A 23,602-nucleotide genomic window follows, 5' to 3' on the forward strand; every position below is an offset into this window, starting at 1 on the left:
ACGAGAGAGATTTACGGTTAACAAGTAATGTATTTTGTATGACTTGTTCTAGGTATTACTATAACAACAAAGTGCATACTAATTATATATAACTTGGGTATAATCGACCTTCGATTAAATGATGCGACTCTAAATCCACAACCAAACAAGGAACAGGAAATGAAGCTAGATCACATATTCTTAGTCTATATAACTTAAATTATATGTAACTGTAATATACCCTTAATATTTATAGTTCTACCTACAATGGTTCTTTTGTTTTTATATATTTGTTATTAGTATATAGTGCCTAAAATACTCGTATAGTATTTTAACTTTATGTTATGTTCTAGAATTCTTCTGCATATGTATAGTTGGTAAGTTTTAGACATGTCGCAACACTACCATCACTCCCAAACACATGTTGGTCATATCTCAAACCAATATAGTTGATCAGGCTATATTAATCCCAGATATGATTACATAACTACCCATGTTTGACTGCAATGTCCAACATTCAAATACTTTTAAGTTCTTATGATTGTGATACTGTACTTGTAGGTATGAGTGTTAGTATACTTCTTGTAAAAAAACATAAATTTTTAAAATGTTTACTTGTAGTCAGAGTTCTTAGTCCCAGTGTATTTATAGTTTGTATATCTTTTATGGATTGATATACTGAGTTCACTATAAACAATGCCCTGATACCAATCTGTCACACCCCCAAAACCAGACGGCGGAAACGTCCGGGGGTGGATGACTTTATTTGTAGTATCACAACACATGCATCATATTAATCAAAGTACAAACAACCATTGTATTTAATAAAGTATAAGTATTTACATGTGTTCAATCATTGTATATTGAAACCAAAATAGTTATACAAAAGAAGAAGACATGACTCAAAATAGCTCCATCTTCTCAAATGCTCGGGAAGTACCTGTCTACTGATTCCCTGAGAATACAAGTAATTTGAAAAGAGAGTATCAACATAAATTTGAGTGAGTGCATAAGTATTTATGTTTGAAAGTATGTTTTCTGTTTCTTGAATATGTAAACTGTTCCAGAAAATCCTATATTTTCTGCTGTATATGAAAAGTAGTTTTAATCACATAAAACCGTTCTATTTGTAAACCAATGTTCTGTTATTTAATTCCTTTTGTATAAACTATATAAGTGAGAGTGTGCCTGACTTCACCAACTGTTATTGAATACTGAGATGTAATATTGTAAAAACTGTATCATGGTAAACTGGTACTTTGAAAATGTACTTAGGTTTAGTTAATTATACACTAACGTATTGTTAATATCTTTTTAATGAGTAATTATAACCATACTGAGACTAGATGGCCTGACCCAACGCATTGAAGGCGTTGAAAGCTGTTGATAACAACTATCACTCGTAGGCATGTATGCCTGACTATAGCTAGCAGTTTGAGTGCGGGGTTGTCAATCCCAATTTAGATCTATACACACATTGTTTCGATCCCCAACTGGAGATTCTGGTTATAATGTCAAGACTTTAACTATATTGTTTAAATGAATTAAACAACCTGAATCAAATGAGTCATAAAAAGCATATAAACGTTACATGTATAATAGTTATGAAAACCCAATCATCCTGAAATAATGATTGATTGTATATTCTTGAATTAGTATTCTAACATGTATTTGAAACTTGTATACCCTTGATTTGTTTTAAATTAAACCTTTGTTTCTTGTAAAACGGTGTATTCTAGTATACTTGAATCGTGAATTAATGTTCTATGTATCATAAATTATACCTATTATAAATTATATGTACTTTCTGAATTGGTATTAACTGTTTTTGAATGTAACCCCTTGCTCAACATGTTACAAAGGGTATTTAAACTGAATGAAATAACTTTTATATTTATATACATATACAATTATATATAAGTAAAATTTAAACGACATTCGGACAAATAACTGATACTATAAGCCCACAACCAAACAAGGAAAAGGACCCAAAATGAGTTATCAGTCCTAAGCCTTTTAAATCTTTATATATATATATATATATATATATATATATATATATATATATATATATATATATATCAGTGTTGTAAATATCGGCCTAGGCGGTCTGCAACTGATTACGATTAGGGGTGCTTGGCGGAAATTGGTCAATATCGGTCAAACTCGGGCTAGGCGGTCCTCGGTAGTCTTTGGCGGCCCTCGGCGGTCCTTGGCGGGAAGATTTTAAAAAATTCAAATTTTAAAATTTTCAAATATTACACCAAAATTTACAAAACTTCAAAATTTTAAATTTTTAAATATTCAAAATTTCAAATATTATACCAAATATTTCAAAATTTCAAAATTTAAAATTTTGAAATTTTGAAATACTATTTTTTCTTAGGATATATTAAGCTTTAAAATAGTTTTATTAGTAATTTATGGCTCTACTACCCCAACACCGACAACACCATATTATGGAAATCTCCCACACTGCAGCAAGTGAAACTACCATCCCTACGGAGGTTGTCGGGAGTTGCATTGTAATAGGTGCAACAAGAAGGGGCACACTGCCTGCGTCTATAGGACTCCGGCCCAACACATCACCTCCACCACCAATGTCGGAGAAAGATTAGTATGCCATGCATGCGGAGAAACATAACATTTCAAGAGAGATTGTCCCACAGAGAGGAACGACGGAGGATCAGGAGGAGTTTAACAATAAGACATGTCGAAACAACGAGAAACCCTCTTGGGATTTTTGGTACGACTCTAAACAATAATACTTGCAGCTTAAGTTCTTACTAAGACTAGTATCACTTAAAAAGTAAACAATTTGCTTCCTCGTCCGTACAAAGCACATAACTTATACTAAAACTAAGTACCCTACGCGTAAGCTGTGATGGCTTAGTGTATACCTTAGTGTCATACATAGTTAAGGTTCTACAGGCTTAGAGTGAGTGATTCCGCCTTATTTCCATTTTCTTGTTTGATTGTGGATTTATGGCAGAGTTACTCAGTCGACTGTCTTTCCAATCTTAATTATACATGACTTGTATACACCAAGCGATTATAGAGGGACCTTGCGGGGATTATATTATGAAAGTTAATTATTTTAAATTATGAGAACACTCGTACTGCTAGTACTTGCTAGATACATTACAAATAGTCACAGTAGTACTAACAAGGATAAAACAGAGAACACTAAAGACACAAACATAGAATGTACTATCGCTCTAAACAAACACTTCTTCCTAATTGATTTAACAGCCGTTATCATGAGAAGTTCCGTCGTCGTCATTCGACGTGGATTGTCTTGATCCTCATCGTACCAATTCCATGTGCTACAGAAAGAGTCTTCCCTTTAACCGACCGTCTAACTAAATCTTTTCAACCTATAACGATAAATCCGACATAAACCTCTGTATCATCTCTCACTTCAAAACTCAGAAGTACCCATGCGAGGGGTACCAAGCCTTCATAACCTACTACGTAGAGAAGAAACTTAAAGTGAAACACACCGAGGATGTTTTGAAATACCGTAACCTTCCTGAAGTATCCTCAACAGACCTTTCGGGAATACCGCTCGCATAGCAAGTCAAGTTCTAGCATAGAGGCTAGGGACGAATACGGTTCACCTATCACTATTAAGTGTATACGCGAGGGTGGTCTATAATTATGATTATGCGGACTTAGGATGTGTGTTTCCGCCCTTTCTCCTATTCCTTGTCTGGTTGTGGACCTGGGTCAGGTTCGCACATCCGACCGTCTTATTAATTTTAATTATATACGACTTGTATACGCGAGGCTATGATAGATGAACAAGGTATGAGTGTTACCATGAACTCCAGGGCAAAAGCTGGCCAGGACTACGTGTAGACATCCTACCAGTTGGATGAACATGAACCAGTAAGCCAAACCCATGCACTTTCTACTGATCAGAACAACAGACCCAACAGTGAAGATCCGCTGGAATGCCAAGCGAGGATCTGAATTCACTGGAGAACGAGGAGTTCAGAGGGAATTAAAGTACTTACACTTTTCCAAATTCCTAACAGCCGCTCAGAATTCGAATTTTGGGACGAAATTCCCTCTAACGTGGGGATGATGTCACAACTCAAAATTTTAAACCTAGCAAAGCCTAAACACTATCCTAGCACAAGTGAATCTACATTGCACTCCTTGTTGCATTGTAGCCTCTATACCTATTAGGGCTTGTTTATAAGCTAAATATCTAAGCCTAGATTTGAACCTAAGTTAATTTAGGTTAGCTTAATGTAATATAAATCAAAAGAAGAAGGTTTAAAACATAAATATACATCATATATTAGGGAAATCGATCCTAGAAGTGAAATAAATGAAGAATTCGGTTTTGGGAATCTTTTCCCTTTGTTGTGTTCGGCTATAACATCCACCAAATGGTGAATTTGGTCTTGGCATGACCGAATTCTCCAATTTCTAGGCCCATTAGGACCGATTTCACCCTAAGGCCCAAACCCTTGACCGATTTCCCTTCTGCTATATATTTGTGCAACCGATTTCATCCTCATTTCATTCATTCCCACACCGAATTCATGCTAAATTTTCGCTCAATCTTCATCCGAGAACACCCTCACATCTTCATCCTATATTCATAAATCACACCGAGTTCATCAACCACATTCAAATCTTCATGCCACCGAGTTCATCCATTTCCCCACCGAAAACCCCTTTCCACCTTTATTTCGAAATATTTCCAATTAAATTGTAAGTCCTCTTTATATAATTAAATTATTATTTAACCCATTATTTAAATTAATTTATTATTAATTTAAATACGACGACAAATACAATTATTTTTAGGATGCGACCACTGTTACGTATTCTAACCCGAGGAGCATTCGCAATCACTTCGAGTCTGATCAAGCACGCGCACTAGAGGTGAGTTCATACCCCCATATTTTCCAAGATTTTTCAATGTTTTTCAGGGGGTACAGGTAAAACACAAGTAATATTGTGTTTAAAAATATAATTTTGTTTATTATATTTTCTTACCGTTCGCATGCATTTGAACATGAAACTTACTAAACACGGAAAACATCGTAACTACTAGACTTACGAACAAATTACAAAACACATTAAGACTCAAGTAATTACAAGCATAGATTTTAACATGGAAACAAACTCATAAACTAGTTTAAGTATAGTTTATGGAACGAACGAACTATTTTTACAAAGTTACATGTCATTAACAAAAAGGGATTTTCATTGTATTATTCGTGAATTCGTTGAGAGAACCAAATTGTGAGTCACGTCTTCTGGGAAGTATAGTCCTTAGGAACCAGAGTCTCCTGGAGGGAGAGCGTGAGTTTGTATATAGATCTATACGGGACTGACAATCTCGCACCCTGACTATTAGCTACAGTCGTCCGGGGAGACAAACGTCATTAACGTTTACGACGTCCAAAGTATGTCGTAGTGTTTATCGTCCATCAACATGGTTATAAGAACTCACATGGAGAACAACGACTCGTTCACGTAAACGTCGTAAACGTTAATGACGTTTGTCTCCACATCAGAAAATATAGGGTTTTATGGAGAAGCACATCATGTTTTTCAAAGAACAAAGAACTTGTTTTCTAAAATAAAACGCTTATGAACTCACCAACTTTAATATTGACACTTTCAAAACTACTTGTATTCTCAGGAAACTAGTAGACAGGTACACGCACCGGTTTCTAGAAGATGGAGCATAGTCGCTTCAAGTCTTTTCTTGTTATTTACTTTTGGAGTCAGTTATATATGATTCGAATACAATATAAACATTATATTATCAATACAATGGTTGTTGTTGCTTTGATTACTATTTTACAATTGTTGTGATACTGTACATGACGTCCTCTGCCCCCGAACGTTTCTGCCGTTCCGGTTTGGGGGTGTGACAATTGTGCTTATGTTCTTTTGCTTCTCCAAAACAATAATAGTGTCAACACCATTGCAAGAAGTAACACTCATTTGGAAACAAGTATTTTCTGAATCTAAAATCTCTTTCTGAACCTGATAAAATATTTTACGAGTGTAGAGCTTTGAAGCATGTAGCTCGTTTGGACTAGATGTGATGAATCTAGGAACTGTTGTAGCAGTGTTAAAGTCATTGACAAATTGATTACGTCTTTGACGTTCCATTACACCCTCAAATGTCATCATAAACATTAAAAGATAAGAACCGGTAAGGGTGTTGTTCTGAAATGACCAATTTTGTCCTTCAGACAATGATGTAGTTCTCATAAGACCAGACATTGGTATGTCCTTGAAAAATGCAGGTACCCACCGTCTCCGCAACCCATACATCTCTTTCATCCACTTGTTATTTGAAAGATTAAACTCATCTAAACAAGATTTCCATGCTTTATCAAAATCACGTGGTTCCAGCTTAGAATTCCAAATTATATAGTGAAAACGCTTTCGAAAATCTGAATTTTTGGCTAGTTGTGAGGTTATCTGAATAAAAATACGTATAAGCCGTTATAGTAAAAAATAAAATGTTGGTGTAAGTCGTATAAGGCAGACAAATATGAGATCACATGTATTATGTTAGAATTATGGTTTAATGATTCTATCAGAATTGTATTATAAAAATTCTATCAGAATACTGGCAGTTCTTATTCTAGCAGAATTATATTCTGAAAGAATGATATGTATTAAAAAAATAAACCTATTAACAGTATTTTGGTAAAAAAAATGTTCACCTTGTTTGGCAATTTTTAGTAATATGACACATACAAAACCTATGTGATGACATTGGAAAAACTTCATTTACAACTTTGTTCATAGCTGGATCTTGATCTGTGAGAACAAGAGTAGGTTGTTTTTTGAATTCTTTCAAGAATGCTCTAAGCAGCACAAAAAATTCTAAGAGGACTTTCATCAAACAGTTGGTGTGCAACACAAATAACTCCACCTCCATGTGAAGTATCAGTGTATGATGATCCCATTTTCATTCCAACACACAAATTAGTGACCAGTGAAACGAGATCGGAGAGGATAAGAGAGGGGGCGGTTTTCGATGACTTGGTTTTTCGACGAGTTAATTTTGTGGCCCTATGTTCCATATCTGGTGAAATCAAATCTGGTGGCTGATGAAACAACATGATAGAGGAAAAGAGAGAGAGGTGGTTGCCGACAAGGTGGTTTCACGACTGATTCAAGGAGGTGGTTCAGGGCGGCGTTTCCGGAAGAGGAAAGGCGGAGAAAGCTTATTTCTGACGAGAAAACGAGTGGAGATGGAGGAAACCGCTATATCGGGAGAAAAGGGAGAGGAAACAGTTGGCTGATTCAGGCGTTGGTCCGACGATTCAGACGACAGACAGTGACTCTGGTAATGGTTCGGTGGTCTAAGTGGGTGGTGCAAGTTCAAAAGAGGCTAAGAGACGTCATAGTGGGGTGGGGGCTTTTGTATTAGTCTAATTAATTTTTTTTCTCAAATATTCTCATTTGAACATACCTTTCTCTCTCTCTCTCTCTCTCTCTCTCTCTATATATATATATATATATATATATATATATATATATATATATATATATATATATATATATATATATATATATATTGGATCCATTGGCATCACTAACTTTTTTAGTATCAATAAGATCATTTTTTCAACCCTAGTTTTATTGGTTATCTTATATCGAAAACAATAAATAAAAATATTTAAATCCATCATTTTTCAACCTCTTTCCACATTGCTATTCGAAAAAAAAAAATTTGTACCATGTGCATCATTTTTCAACCTCTTTCCACGTTTTTTAGAGCTTATTTTATATCGAAAAAGATAGCTAAAAATATGTAAATTTATCATTTTTTAACCTCTATCCATACTTATATTCAATTTTTTTTGCATATAACATAAAATGTGCACCATATGCACATAAGCAGAAAAACATTTGTTTTGAATTTTTTTCTTTCTAAAAACCACCTTCTATAGCAGTGTCCTAACTTATTAAAATGTTTTTCATCTATACATTAATATGCATATATGCAGATGAGCATATATGCATATTTTCAATTTGTGTATATGTGCATATGGTGCACATTTTATGTAATTTTTTTCCGAATACCAATACGGAAAGAGGTTAGTAAATGAGGAATTTACATATTTTTAGTTATTTTTTCAAAATAAGACATGCTTTAAAACAAATGTTGAAAAATCATTCACATTTGACTTTGTGCATATATGCACATTTTTTTAACTTTTTCGAGATATGTTTTTTCAAAAAACATTTTAATTGCCAAGGATGTTGATATAGAAGTTAAACCGTAAAATTTTTGTTTCGAAAAAATGCATTTTTTTACAAAAAAATGCATTTTTTTTTCGAATATCAATATTGATAGATGTTGAAACATGATGAATTTACATATTACGATATAAGATAAGTTGTAAACGAAGGTTGAAAAAGTGATCTTATTAATCCTAAAAAAGTTAGTGATTTCATTAGAACTTTATTTTCTCTCTCTCTCTCTCTCTATATATATATATATATATATATATATATATATATATATATATATATATATATATATATATATATATATAGGGAGAGAGAGAGAGAGAGAGATAGAGAGAGAGACAGAGATACGTTCAATTATTCAAAGTAATTATTGTTTGGTTGTAGGATTTAATATCAGTCAATCATTCTTAAAGGGTATTAGTGTAATCTTACCATAAAATTAATATTATCCGGTTTAATTAAAAATGTTAAGTATTTCAATAAAATTTCTAAATATCAGGCTAGTAATTATGAATCTTATCAACCATGATATATATATATATATATATATATATATATATATATATATATATATATATATATATATATATATATACACATCATATTCGTTTTCTTCTATTGCAGATTAATCATTCATCACCTTTATATCATATTTTTTCTTCTGATCTTTCGTTAGTGGATGAAACATCCCAAAACGCAAGACCAAAAATTTCATTTTTCATTTAGTAATTCATAAAACAGATTTATTGAAAACATCATAAGTTATCTCATATCATAAAAACCCATATCATATGTCTCAAAACATGTCATAAGATAATAATGTCAGAGTACAAATCCCAAGAATCTCATGTGCCGAAAATCATGTGTGTGTGTGTGTGATGCGCTGCAGTCATGCTGGCTCTTTTCCCTTCGAAGAAGAAATACCTGAAACCAAAACTGTAAACCGTAAGTACGAAGCTTTGTGAGTTCCCCCATCATACCACATATCATACAATAAACATACTGTCAGGCATATCTGGGTGCTCGACCTACCCTGTTGAGCATACCGGGGTGCTCAACCTACCCCTGTTAGGGATACTGGGTGCCCAACATACCCTTTCAGACATACCGGGGTGTCCGACCTACCCCTCCGGTTTATCTCAACCGGTTATGGGGACTATTTCACCTCTACCACTACCACATAATAACATATCATAAACATACTGCTAGGCATATATGGGTACTGTCTACCCCTTCGGTCTCTTTCAACCGGTAATCGGGGACTATTTCACCCCTCTTACCGCTATCACATAATATTATAGCATACTAGCACATAAAGCATAACAGATAGTGGCACACCAGACAATTATCACAAATACAATCATCTTAACTATAATCGCCTACTAGTGGGCCAGAATTGGTGCCTTAGACCCACTTCTACTGGAAGGTAACTCACCTTAATGTCGTGTAGTAGCTGAACTGCCCTCGACTCAAAATCCTACACATAACAACCTCCTTTAACTACTTTTTCATACTCATAACCCTACTAAGGGTCAACTCTGGTCAAAGTCCAAGTCAGAGCCAACATCCTAGTCAAAGTCAACATTTTGGTTTAATCAACTCGCCGAGTTGGTCAAACAACTCGTCGAGTTCCATGAACCATAAATCCTGAAATCGCGATCCAACTCGTCGAGTCCTCCCTCAAACTCGGCGGGTTCTTCCCTATAACATAATCGAGACTTTTCACTATAACTCGTTGAGTCCTTCCTTGAACTCGTCGAGTTCTTCAATCTTCGAAACCCCTGAAACCTTAGCCAACTCGCTGAGTCATCTCCTAGACTCACCGAGTTTGCTCAGTAATCAAAAAAGGTTGGGGACCACGGCCCAACTCATCGAGTTGAATGAACAACTCATCGAGTCCCCCTTAGTCTAAATCCATCCAGTCACTTCCAGACGAGTTCAATGCTTCCAAACCATAGATCTGGTCCCCTAAAGTTGACATCTTACGTAAAGTTGCTAACTTTCCTTCCATGCATGGCCTTTTGGATCTTAAAAGGCCGAAATGACACCTTAAAGCTTGCATGGGGATTCCATGGCCATAAAGCTTTCACCTTTATGCCATGAAACCTCTTCTCGACCCCAGATCTGAAAGAGTAATCACTTGGGACGTCCAAGTCTCAAAAGCTAACATTCTTGGGCCAAAAACCCCATAAAAAGTGAAATGAAGAGATCTAAGAAATCATTGAGCAAGTTTGATACTTGCTTAGCCGAAGATGTTGCAAATGAAGTGAAATTTCTGGATCTACTCTCTTCTTCTTCAGTCCTCTAGCTTCCTCTACTTCCATAAGCTTCAAAAGCACAAGTTTTCTCTCAAAATGTCTCACAAGCTCACACAAGGTTGTAGGGTTTCGAGGCTAGGGTTTTGGGACTTGGAGGTTGTAAATGAGGCCAACCTTTGGAGGTTAAGGCCTTTAAATAGGGTGTAAACCCGTAAAATTAGGGTTTCATTCTGGCAGCCCTACTCGTCGAGTTGAGGCTCTCGAATCGACGAGTAGACTTAAAATCCCGCGTCCATATCCCATTCCTACTCGACGAGTTTGGGGCCTCCAACTCATCGAGTTCCTGTATAAAAATGAAAAAATTGATTTGAAATATATACTGGGAACCGGGCGTTACAGTGGATGTATTTTTTTCTTCATCTTTATTCTTTTTCATATATTATTTCTTTATTTATTTTTCGTTTCATGGATGATGTTAATGAAATTCATTGTTTTAATATATTTGTTTTGATTTTCAGAACAAAGATAATGCTGATAACAATAACAAGGACTTTTCTGATAGCAATGTTCGGAATGTCAAGGAATCCAAAGTGAATCAATATTTGAAGAAAAAAAGAAGATGTGGGATTTGTTTTGATGTTGGTCGTGATAGGAGGAACTGTCCTCATGCATTGGTCAAGAGAGACTAAAAGTTCAATTCGTCAAGAGAGAGTAGAAGTTCATGTTGGTCATAATGTTTTAAATTTAGGCTTATCAGCTTTTATGGAGTTTTATTTCAGTATAATAATGATACGGATTCATGGATTTTAGGTTTTTTTCGTTGTAAGTTTATGTTTTCATTCAATAAATATTAATAATATATCATGTTTTGATATATGTTATTGTTTGTTCATTAGCATATTCATTAGTTATTTTTATAATCAATTGAGTAACTATCATGTAGTTTGCATATGAGTTTATCGTTTATAGTTGTCTTACTGGATGATCATATGCAAGTGAAACAATTTTGATGTTGATTTATTTTGATACAATTTGTTAGATATCATCTGATGACAGAATTTTTGTTTTAAATGTATTTTGTTTTTCTATTCTTATAGCATAATTGAGTTATACGTATTGTTTATGCAAAGATTCTTTTAGAATTGTGCTTATTAAAATTTGCAGAATGCTAGTATGTAGTACAATATGCAGAACAAACAAATATACAATTTAATAAACCATTAAACTAAACAAACTTTTATGTTTCTATGCAAACCCGTCCTTGAAAGATATCATTTAATGTTATTCTTGTTTTACTTATTCTGACAGAATAAGAGAGTTGTATCTTCACTGTCTTCTTAATATCTGTGTTTATGCCATAATTAATCAGTAATCATATGTAAGTTCATACGAAATAATTTTGTTTATTAAAAATTGCTGAATAAATCGTTGAAAAGTCTTATCTACGGAAGATGATATATTGTAAAGTCTTATCTATGGAAAGTATTATCTTTGGAATATGAATTTGTCAAATAATAACAATATCATGATCAATAATAGGATTTGGAGTTGATTCTTATCTTTACAATGTTTCTAAAAATAAAAAAAAATAAATCATTAATAACAATGACTGCGGATATCACGCCTTTTTAGTTACATATCAATCATATGGTTTCCCCTTTTTTAATATGCACTTAATTGGCTCAAAGTTTATAAGATAGAGAGAGAGAGATAGAGAGAGACAGAGATAGGTTCAATTATTCAAAGTAATTATTGTTTAGTTGTAGGATTTAATATCAGTCAATCATTCTTAAAGGGTATTAGTGTAATCTTACCATAAAATTAATATTAGTCGGTTTAATTAAAAATGTTAAGTATTTCAATCAAATTCCTAAATATCAGGCTAGTAATTATGAATCTTATCAACCATAATATATATATATATATATATATATATATATATATATATATATATATATATATATATATATATACACATCATATTCGTTTTCTTCTATTGCAGATTAATCATTCATCACCTTTATATCATATTTTTTCTTCTGATCTTTCGTTAGTGGATGAAACATCCCAAAACCCAAGACCAAAAATTTCATTTTTCATTTAGTAATTCATAAAACAGATTTATTGAAAACATCATAAGTTATCTCATATCATAAAAACCCATATCATATGTCTCAAAACATGTCATAAGATAATAATGTCAGAGTACAAATCCCAAGAATCTCATGTGCCGAAAATCATGTGTGTGTGTGTGTGATGCGCTGCAGTCATGCTGGCTCTTTTCCCTTCGAAGAAGAAGTACCTGAAACCAAAACTGTAAACCGTAAGCACGAAGCTTTGTAAGTTCCCGCATCATACCACATATCATACAATAAACATACTGTCAGGCATATCTGGGTGCTCGACCTACCCTGCTGAGCATACCGGGGTGCTCAACCTACCCCTGTTAGGCATACTGGGTGCCCAACCTACCCTTTCAGACATACCGGGGTGTCCGACCTACCCCTCCGGTTTATCTCAACCGGTTATGGGGACTATTTCACCCCTACCACTACCACATAATAACATATCATAAACATACTGCTAGGCATATATGGGTACTGTCTACCCGTTCGGTCTCTTTCAACCGGTAATCGGGGACTATTTCACCCCTCTTACCGCTATCACATAATATTATAGCATACTAGCACATAAAGCATAACAGATAGTGGCACACCAGACAATTATCACAAAGACAATCATCTTAACTATAATCGCCTACTAGTAGGCCAGAATTGGTGCCTTAGAACCACTTCTACTGGAAGGTAACTCACCTTAATGTCGTGTAGTAGCTGAACTGCCCTCGGCTCAAAATCCTACACATAACAACCTCCTTTAACTACTTTTTCATACTCATAACCCCACTAAGGGTCAACTCTGGTCAAAGTCCAAGTCAGAGCCAACATCCTAGTCAAAGTCAACATTTTGGTTTAATCAACTCGCCGAGTTGGTCAAACAACTCGTCGAGTTCCATGAACCATAAATCCTGAAATCGCGATCCAACTCGTCGAGTCCTCCCTCAAACTCGTCGGGTTCTTCCCTATAACATAATCGATACTTTTCACTATAACTCGTCGAGTCCTTCCTTGAACTCGTCGAGTTCTTCAATCTTCGAAACCCCTGAAACCTTAGCCAACTCGCTGAGTCATCTCCTAGACTCACCGAGTTTGCTCAGTAATCAAAAAAGGTTGGGGACCACGACCCAACTCGTCTAGTTGAATGAACAAATCATCGAGTCCCCCTTAGTCTAAATCCATCCAGTCACTTCCAGACGAGTTCAATGCTTCCAAACCATAGATCTGGTCCCCTAAAGTTGACATCTTACGTAAAGTTGCTAACTTTCCTTCCATGCATGGCCTTTTGGAGCTTAAAAGGCCGAAATGACACCTTAAAGCTTGCATGGGGATTCCATGGCCATAAAGCTTTCACCTTTATGCCATGAAACCTCTTCTCGACCCCAGATCTGAAAGAGTAATCACTTGGGACGTCCAAGTCTCAAAAGCTAACATTCTTGGGCCAAAAACCCCATAAAAAGTGAAATGAAGAGATCTAAGAAATCATTGAGCAAGTTTGATACTTGCTTAGCCGAAGATGTTGCAAATGAAGTGAAATTTCTGGATCTACTCTCTTCTTCTTCAGTCCTCTAGCTTCCTCTACTTCCATAAGCTTCAAAAGCACAAGTTTTCTCTCAAAATGTCTCACAAGCTCACACAAGGTTGTAGGGTTTCGAGGCTAGGGTTTTGGGACTTGGAGGTTGTAAATGAGGCCAACCTTTGGAGGTTAAGGCCTTTAAATAGGGTGTAAACCCGTAAAATTAGGGTTTCATTCTGGCAGCCCTACTCGTCGAGTTGAGGCTCTCGAATCGACGAGTAGACTTAAAATCCCGCGTCCATATCCCATTCCTACTCGACGAGTTTGGGGCCTCCAACTCATCGAGTTCCTGTATAAAAATGAAAAAATTGATTTGAAATATATACTGGGAACTGGGCGTTACAGTGGATGTATTTTTTTCTTCATCTTTATTCTTTTTCATATATTATTTCTTTATTTAATTTTCGTTTCATGGATGATGTTAATGAAATTCATTGTTTTAATATATTTTTTTTGATTTTCAAAACAAAGATAATGCTGATAACAATAACAAGGACTTTTCTGATAACAATGTTCGGAATGTCAAGGAATCCAAAGTGAATCAATATTTGAAGAAAAAAAGAAGATGTGGGATTTGTTTTGATGTTGGTCGTGATAGGAGGAACTGTCCTCATGCATTGGTCAAGAGAGACTAGAAGTTCAATTCGTCAAGAGAGAGTAGAAGTTCATGTTGGTCATAATATTTTAAATTTAGGCTTATCAGCTTTTATGGAGTTTTATTTCAGTATAATAATGATATGGATTCATGGATTTTAGGTTTTTTTCGTTGTAAGTTTATGTTTTCATTCAATAAATATTAATAATATATCATGTTTTGATATATGTTATTGTTTGTTCATTAGCATATTCATTAGTTATTTTTATAATCAATTGAGTAACTATCATGTAGTTTGCATATGAGTTTATCGTTTATAGTTGTCTTATTGGATGATCATATGCAAGTGAAACAATTTTGATGTTGATTTATTTTGATACAATTTGTTAGTTATCATCTGATGACAGAATTTTTGTTTTAAATGTATTTTGTTTTTCTATTCTTATAGCATAATTGAGTTATACGTATTGTTTATGCAAAGATTCTTTTAGAATTGTGCTTATTAAAATTTGCAGAATGCTAGTATGTAGTACAATATGCAGAACAAACAAATATACAATTTAATAAACCATTAAACTAAACAAACTTTTATGTTTCTATGCAAACCCGTCCTTGAAAGATATCATTTAATGTTATTCTTGTTTCACTTATTCTGACAGAATAAGAGAGTTGTATCTTCACTGTCTTCTTAATATCTGTGTTTATGCCATAATTAATCAGTAATCATATGTAAATTCATACGAAATAATTTTGTTTATTAAAAATTGCTGAATAAATCGTTGAAAAGTCTTATCTACGGAAGATGATCTATTGTAAAGTCTTATCTATGGAAAGTATTATCTTTGGAATATGAATTTGTCAAATAATAACAATATCATGATCAATAATAGGATTTGGAGTTGATTCTTATCTTTACAATGTTTCTAAAAAAAAACAAAAATAAATCATTAATAACAATGACTGCGGATATCACGCCTTTTTAGTTACATATCAATCATATGGTTTCCCCTTTTTTAATAAGCACTTAATTGGCTCAAAGTTTAGAAGATAGAGAGAGAGAGAGATAGAGAGAGAGAGACAGAGATAGGTTCAATTATTCAAAGTAATTATTGTTTGGTTGTAGGATTTAATATCAGTCAATTATTCTTAAAGGGTATTAGTGTAATCTTACCATAAAATTAATATTAGTCGGTTTAATTAAAAATGTTAAGTATTTCAATCAAATTCCTAAATATCAGGCTAGTAATTATGAATCTTATCAACCATAATATATATATATATATATATATATATATATATATATATATATATATATATATATATATATCATATTCGTTTTCTTCTATTGCAGATTAATCATTCATCACCTTTATATCATATTTTTTCTTCTGATCTTTCGTTTGTGGATGAAACATCCCAAAACCCAAGACCAAAAATTTCATTTTTCATTTAGTAATTCATAAAACAAATTTATTGAAAACATCATAAGTTATCTCATATCATAAAAACCCATATCATATGTCTCAAAACATGTCATAAGATAATAATGTCAGAGTACAAATCCCAAGAATCTCATGTGCCGAAAATCATGTGTGTGTGTGTGTGATGCGCTGTAGTCATGCTGGCTCTTTTCCCTTCGAAGAAGAAGTACCTGAAACCAAAACTGTAAACCGTAAGCACGAAGCTTTGTGAGTTCCCCCATCATACCACATATCATACAATAAACATACTGTCAGGCATATCTGGGTGCTCGACCTACCCTGCTGAGCATACCGGGGTGCTCAACCTACCCCTGTTAGGCATACTGGGTGCCCAGCCTACCCTTTCAGACATACCGGGGTGTCCGACCTACCCCTCCGGTTTATCTCAACCGGTTATGGGGACTATTTCACCCCTACCACTACCACATAATAACATATCATAAACATACTGCTAGGCATATATGGGTACTGTCTACCCGTTCGGTCTCTTTCAACCGGTAATCGGGGACTATTTCACCCCTCTTACCGCTATCACATAATATTATAGCATACTAGCACATAAAGCATAACAGATAGTGGCACACCAGACAATTATCACAAAGACAATCATCTTAACTATAATCGCCTACTAGTGGGCCAGAGTTGGTGCCTTAGACCCACTTCTACTAGAAGGTAACTCACCTTAATGTCGTGTAGTAGCTGAACTGCCCTCGGCTCAAAATCCTACACATAACAACCTCCTTTAACTACTTTTTCATACCCTAAGGGTCAACTCTGGTCAAAGTCCAAGTCAGAGCCAACATCCTAGTCAAAGTCAACATTTTGGTTTAATCAACTCGCCGATTTGGTCAAACAACTCGTCGAGTTCCATGAACCATAAATCCTGAAATCACGATCCAACTCGTCGAGTCCTCCCTCAAACTCGTCGGGTTCTTCCCTATAACATAATCGATACTTTTCACTATAAATCGTCGAGTCCTTCCTTGAACTCGTCGAGTTCTTCAATCTTCGAAAGCCCTGAAACCTTAGCCAACTCGCTGAGTCATCTCCTAGACTCATCGAGTTTGCTCAGTAATCAAAAAAGGTTGGGGACCACGACCCAACTCGTCGAGTTGAATGAACAACTCATCGAGTCCCCCTTAGTCTAAATCCATCCAGTCACTTCCAGACGAGTTCAATGCTTCCAAACCATAGATCTGGTCCCCTAAAGTTGACATCTTACGTAAAGTTGCTAACTTTCCTTCCATGCATGGCCTTTTGGAGCTTAAAAGGCCGAAATGACACCTTAAAGCTTGCATGGGGATTCCATGGCCATAAAGCTTTCACCTTTATGCCATGAAACCTCTTCTCGACCCCATATCTGAAAGAGTAATCACTTGGGACGTCCAAGTCTCAAAAGCTAACATTCTTGGGCCAAAAACCCCATAAAAAGTGAAATGAAGAGATCTAAGAAATCATTGAGCAAGTTTGATACTTGCTTAGCCGAAGATGTTGCAAATGAAGTGAAATTTCTGGATCTACTCTCTTCTTCTTCAGTCCTCTAGCTTCCTCTACTTCCATAAGCTTCAAAAGCACAAGTTTTCTCTCAAAATGTCTCACAAGCTCACACAAGGTTGTAGGGTTTCGAGGCTAGGGTTTTGGGACTTGGAGGTTGTAAATGAGGCCAACCTTTGGAGGTTAAGGCCTTTAAATAGGGTGTAAACCCGTAAAATTAGGGTTTCATTCTGGCAGCCCTACTCGTCGAGTTGAGGCTCTCGAATCGACGAGTAGACTTTAAATCCCGCGTCCATATCCCATTCCTACTCGACGAGTTTGGGGCCTCCAACTCATCGAGTTCCTGTATAAAAATGAAAAAATTGATTTGAAATATATACTGGGAACCGGGCGTTACAGTGGATGTATTTTTTTCTTCATCTTTATTCTTTTTCATATATTATTTCTTTATTTATTTTTCGTTTCATGGATGATGTTAATGAAATTCATTGTTTTAATATATTTGTTTTGATTTTCAGAACAAAGATAATGCTGATAACAATAACAAGGACTTTTCTGATAACAATGTTCGGAATGTCAAGGAATCCAAAGTGAATCAATATTTGAAGAAAAAAAGAAGATGTGGGATTTGTTTTGATGTTGGTCGTGATAGGAGGAACTGTCCTCATGCATTGGTCAAGAGAGACTAGAAGTTCAATTCGTCAAGAGAGAGTAGAAGTTCATGTTGGTCATAATGTTTTAAATTTAGGCTTATCAGCTTTTATGGAGTTTTATTTCAGTATAATAATGATATGGATTCATGGATTTTAGGTTTTTTTCGTTGTAAGTTTATGTTTTCATTCAATAAATATTAATAATATATCATGTTTTGATATATGTTATTGTTTGTTCATTAGCATATTCATTAGTTATTTTTATAATCAATTGAGTAACTATCATGTAGTTTGCATATGAGTTTATCGTTTATAGTTGTCTTACTGGATGATCATATGCAAGTGAAACAATTTTGATGTTGATTTATTTTGATACAATTTGTTAGTTATCATCTGATGACAGAATTTTTGTTTTAAATGTATTTTGTTTTTCTATTCTTATAGCATAATTGAGTTATACGTATTGTTTATGCAAAGATTCTTTTAGAATTGTGCTTATTAAAATTTGCAGAATGCTAGTGTGTAGTACAATATGCAGAACAAACAAATATACAATTTAATAAACCATTAAACTAAACAAACTTTTATGTTTCTATGCAAACCCGTCCTTGAAAGATATCATTTAATGTTATTCTTGTTTCACTTATTCTGACAGAATAAGAGAGTTGTATCTTCACTGTCTTCTTAATATCTGTGTTTATGCCATAATTAATCAGTAATCATATGTAAATTCATACGAAATAATTTTGTATATTAAAAATTGCTGAATAAATCGTTGAAAAGTCTTATCTACGGAAGATGATCTATTGTAAAGTCTTATCTATGGAAAGTATTATCTTTGGAATATGAATTTGTCAAATAATAACAATATCATGATCAATAATAGGATTTGGAGTTGATTCTTATCTTTACAATGTTTCTAAAAATAAAAAAAATAAATCATTAATAACAATGACTGCGGATATCACGCCTTTTTAGTTACATATCAATCATATGGTTTCCCCTTTTTTAATATGCACTTAATTGGCTTAAAGTTTAGAAGATAGAGAGAGAGAGATAGAGAGAGACATAGATAGGTTCAATTATTCAAAGTAATTATTGTTTGGTTGTAGGATTTAATATCAGTCAATCATTCTTAAAGGGTATTAGTGTAATCTTACCATAAAATTAATATTAGTCGGTTTAATTAAAAATGTTAAGTATTTCAATCCAATTCCTAAATATCAGGCTAGTAATTATGAATCTTATCAACCTTAATATATATATATATATATATATATATATATATATATATATATATATATATATATATACATCATATTCGTTTTCTTCTTTTGCAGATTAATCATTCATCACCTTTATATCATATTTTTTCTTCTGATCTTTCGTTAGTGGATGAAACATCCCAAAACCCAAGACCAAAAATTTCATTTTTCATTTAGTAATTCATAAAACAGATTTATTGAAAACATCATAAGTTATCTCATATCATAAAAACCCATATCATATGTCTCAAAACATGTCATAAGATAATAATGTCAGAGTACAAATCCCAAGAATCTCATGTGCCGAAAATCATGTGTGTGTGTGTGATGCGCTGCAGTCATGCTGGCTCTTTTCCCTTCGAAGAAGAAGTACCTGAAACCAAAACTGTAAACCGTAAGCACGAAGCTTTGTGAGTTCCCCCATCATACCACATATCATACAATAAACATACTGTCAGGCATATCTGGGTGCTCGACCTACCCTGCTGAGCATACCGGGGTGCTCAACCTACCCCTGTTAGGCATACTGGGTGCCCAGCCTACCCTTTCAGACATACCGGGGTGTCCGACCTACCCCTCCGGTTTATCTCAACCGGTTATGGGGACTATTTCACCCCTGCCACTACCACATAATAACATATCATAAACATACTGCTAGGCATATATGGGTACTGTCTACCCCTTCGGTCTCTTTCAACCGGTAATCGGGGACTATTTCACCCCTCTTACCGCTATCACATAATATTATAGCATACTAGCACATAAAGGATAACAGATAGTGGCACACCAGACAATTATCACAAAGACAATCATCTTAACTATAATCGCCTACTAGTGGGCCAGAATTGGTGCCTTAGACCCACTTCTACTGGAAGGTAACTCACCTTAATGTCGTGTAGTAGCTGAACTGCCCTCGGCTCAAAATCCTACACATAACAACCTCCTTTAACTTCTTTTTCATACTCATAACCCCACTAAGGGTCAACTCTGGTCAAAGTCCAAGTCAGAGCCAACATCCTAGTCAAAGTCAACATTTTGGTTTAATCAACTCGCCGAGTTGGTCAAACAACTCGTCGAGTTCCATGAACCATAAATCCTGAAATCGCGATCCAACTCGTCGAGTCCTCCCTCAAACTCGTCGGGTTCTTCCCTATAACATAATCGATACTTTTCACTATAACTCGTCGAGTCCTTCCTTGAACTCGTCGAGTTCTTCAATCTTCGAAACCCCTGAAACCTTAGCCAACTCGCTGAGTCATCTCCTAGACTCATCGAGTTTGCTCAGTAATCAAAAAAGGTTGGGGACCACGACCCAACTCGTCGAGTTGAATGAACAACTCATCGAGTCCCCCTTAGTCTAAATCCATCCAGTCACTTCCAGACGAGTTCAATGCTTCCAAACCATAGATCTGGTCCCCTAAAGTTGACATCTTACGTAAAGTTGCTAACTTTCCTTCCATGCATGGCCTTTTGGAGCTTAAAAGGCCAAAATGACACCTTAAAGCTTGCATGGGGATTCCATGGCCATAAAGCTTTCACCTTTATGCCATGAAACCTCTTCTCGACCCCAGATCTGAAAGAGTAATCACTTGGGACGTCCAAATCTCAAAAGCTAACATTCTTGGGCCAAAAACCCCATAAAAAGTGAAATGAAGAGATCTAAGAAATCATTGAGCAAGTTTGATACTTGCTTAGCCGAAGATGTTGCAAATGAAGTGAAATTTCTGGATCTACTCTCTTCTTCTTGAGTCCTCTAGCTTCCTCTACTTCCATAAGCTTCAAAAGCACAAGTTTTCTCTCAAAATGTCTCACAAGCTCACACAAGGTTGTAGGGTTTCGAGGCTGGGGTTTTGGGACTTGGAGGTTGTAAATGAGGCCAACCTTTGGAGGTTAAGGCCTTTAAATAGGGTGTAAACCCGTAAAATTAGGGTTTCATTCTGGCAGCCCTACTCGTCGAGTTTAGGCTCTCGAATCGACGAGTAGACTTTAAATCCCGCGTCCATATCCCATTCCTACTCGACGAGTTTGGGGCCTCCAACTCATCGAGTTCCTGTATAAAAATGAAAAAATTGATTTGAAATATATACTGGGAACCGGGCGTTACAGTGGATGTATTTTTTTCTTCATCTTTATTCTTTTTCATATATTATTTCTTTATTTATTTTTCGTTTCATGGATGATGTTAATGAAATTCATTGTTTTAATATATTTGTTTTGATTTTCAGAACAAAGATAATGCTGATAACAATAACAAGGACTTTTCTGATAACAATGTTCGGAATGTCAAGGAATCCAAAGTGAATCAATATTTGAAGAAAAAAAGAAGATGTGGGATTTGTTTTGATGTTGGTCGTGATAGGAGGAACTGTCCTCATGCATTGGTCAAGAGAGACTAGAAGTTCAATTCGTCAAGAGAGAGTAGAAGTTCATGTTGGTCATAATGTTTTAAATTTAGGCTTATCAGCTTTTATGGAGTTTTATTTCAGTATAATAATGATATGGATTCATGGATTTTAGGTTTTTTTCGTTGTAAGTTTATGTTTTCATTCAATAAATATTAATAATATATCATGTTTTGATATATGTTATTGTTTGTTCATTAGCATATTCATTAGTTATTTTTATAATCAATTGAGTAACTATCATGTAGTTTGCATATGAGTTTATCGTTTATAGTTGTCTTACTGGATGATCATATGCAAGTGAAACAATTTTGATGTTGATTTATTTTGATACAATTTGTTAGTTATCATCTGATGACAGAATTTTTGTTTTAAATGTATTTTGTTTTTCTATTCTTATAGCATAATTGAGTTATACGTATTGTTTATGCAAAGATTCTTTTAGAATTGTGCTTATTAAAATTTGCAGAATGCTAGTGTGTAGTACAATATGCAGAACAAACAAATATACAATTTAATAAACCATTAAACTAAACAAACTTTTATGTTTCTATGCAAACCCGTCCTTGAAAGATATCATTTAATGTTATTCTTGTTTCACTTATTCTGACAGAATAAGAGAGTTGTATCTTCACTGTCTTCTTAATATCTGTGTTTATGCCATAATTAATCAGTAATCATATGTAAATTCATACGAAATAATTTTGTATATTAAAAATTGCTGAATAAATCGTTGAAAAGTCTTATCTACGGAAGATGATCTATTGTAAAGTCTTATCTATGGAAAGTATTATCTTTGGAATATGAATTTGTCAAATAATAACAATATCATGATCAATAATAGGATTTGGAGTTGATTCTTATCTTTACAATGTTTCTAAAAATAAAAAAAATAAATCATTAATAACAATGACTGCGGATATCATGCCTTTTTAGTTACATAACAATCATATGGTTTCCCCTTTTTTAATATGCACTTAATTGGCTTAAAGTTTAGAAGATAGAGAGAGAGAGATAGAGAGAGACATAGATAGGTTCAATTATTCAAAGTAATTATTGTTTGGTTGTAGGATTTAATATCAGTCAATCATTCTTAAAGGGTATTAGTGTAATCTTACCATAAAATTAATATTAGTCGGTTTAATTAAAAATGTTAAGTATTTCAATCCAATTCCTAAATATCAGGCTAGTAATTATGAATCTTATCAACCTTAATATATATATATATATATATATATATATATATATATATACATCATATTCGTTTTCTTCTTTTGCAGATTAATCATTCATCACCTTTATATCATATTTTTTCTTCTGATCTTTCGTTAGTGGATAAAACATCCCAAAACCCAAGACCAAAAATTTCATTTTTCATTTAGTAATTCATAAAACAGATTTATTGAAAACATCATAAGTTATCTCATATCATAAAAACCCATATCATATGTCTCAAAACATGTCATAAGATAATAATGTCAGAGTACAAATCCCAAGAATCTCATGTGCCGAAAATCATGTGTGTGTGTGTGTGA

This window comes from Lactuca virosa, chromosome 3 (genome assembly GCF_052849685.1).
Source record: "Lactuca virosa cultivar CGN04683 chromosome 3, Lactuca_virosa_CGN04683_v6, whole genome shotgun sequence".
In the NCBI taxonomy this organism is placed as follows: domain Eukaryota; kingdom Viridiplantae; phylum Streptophyta; class Magnoliopsida; order Asterales; family Asteraceae; genus Lactuca; species Lactuca virosa.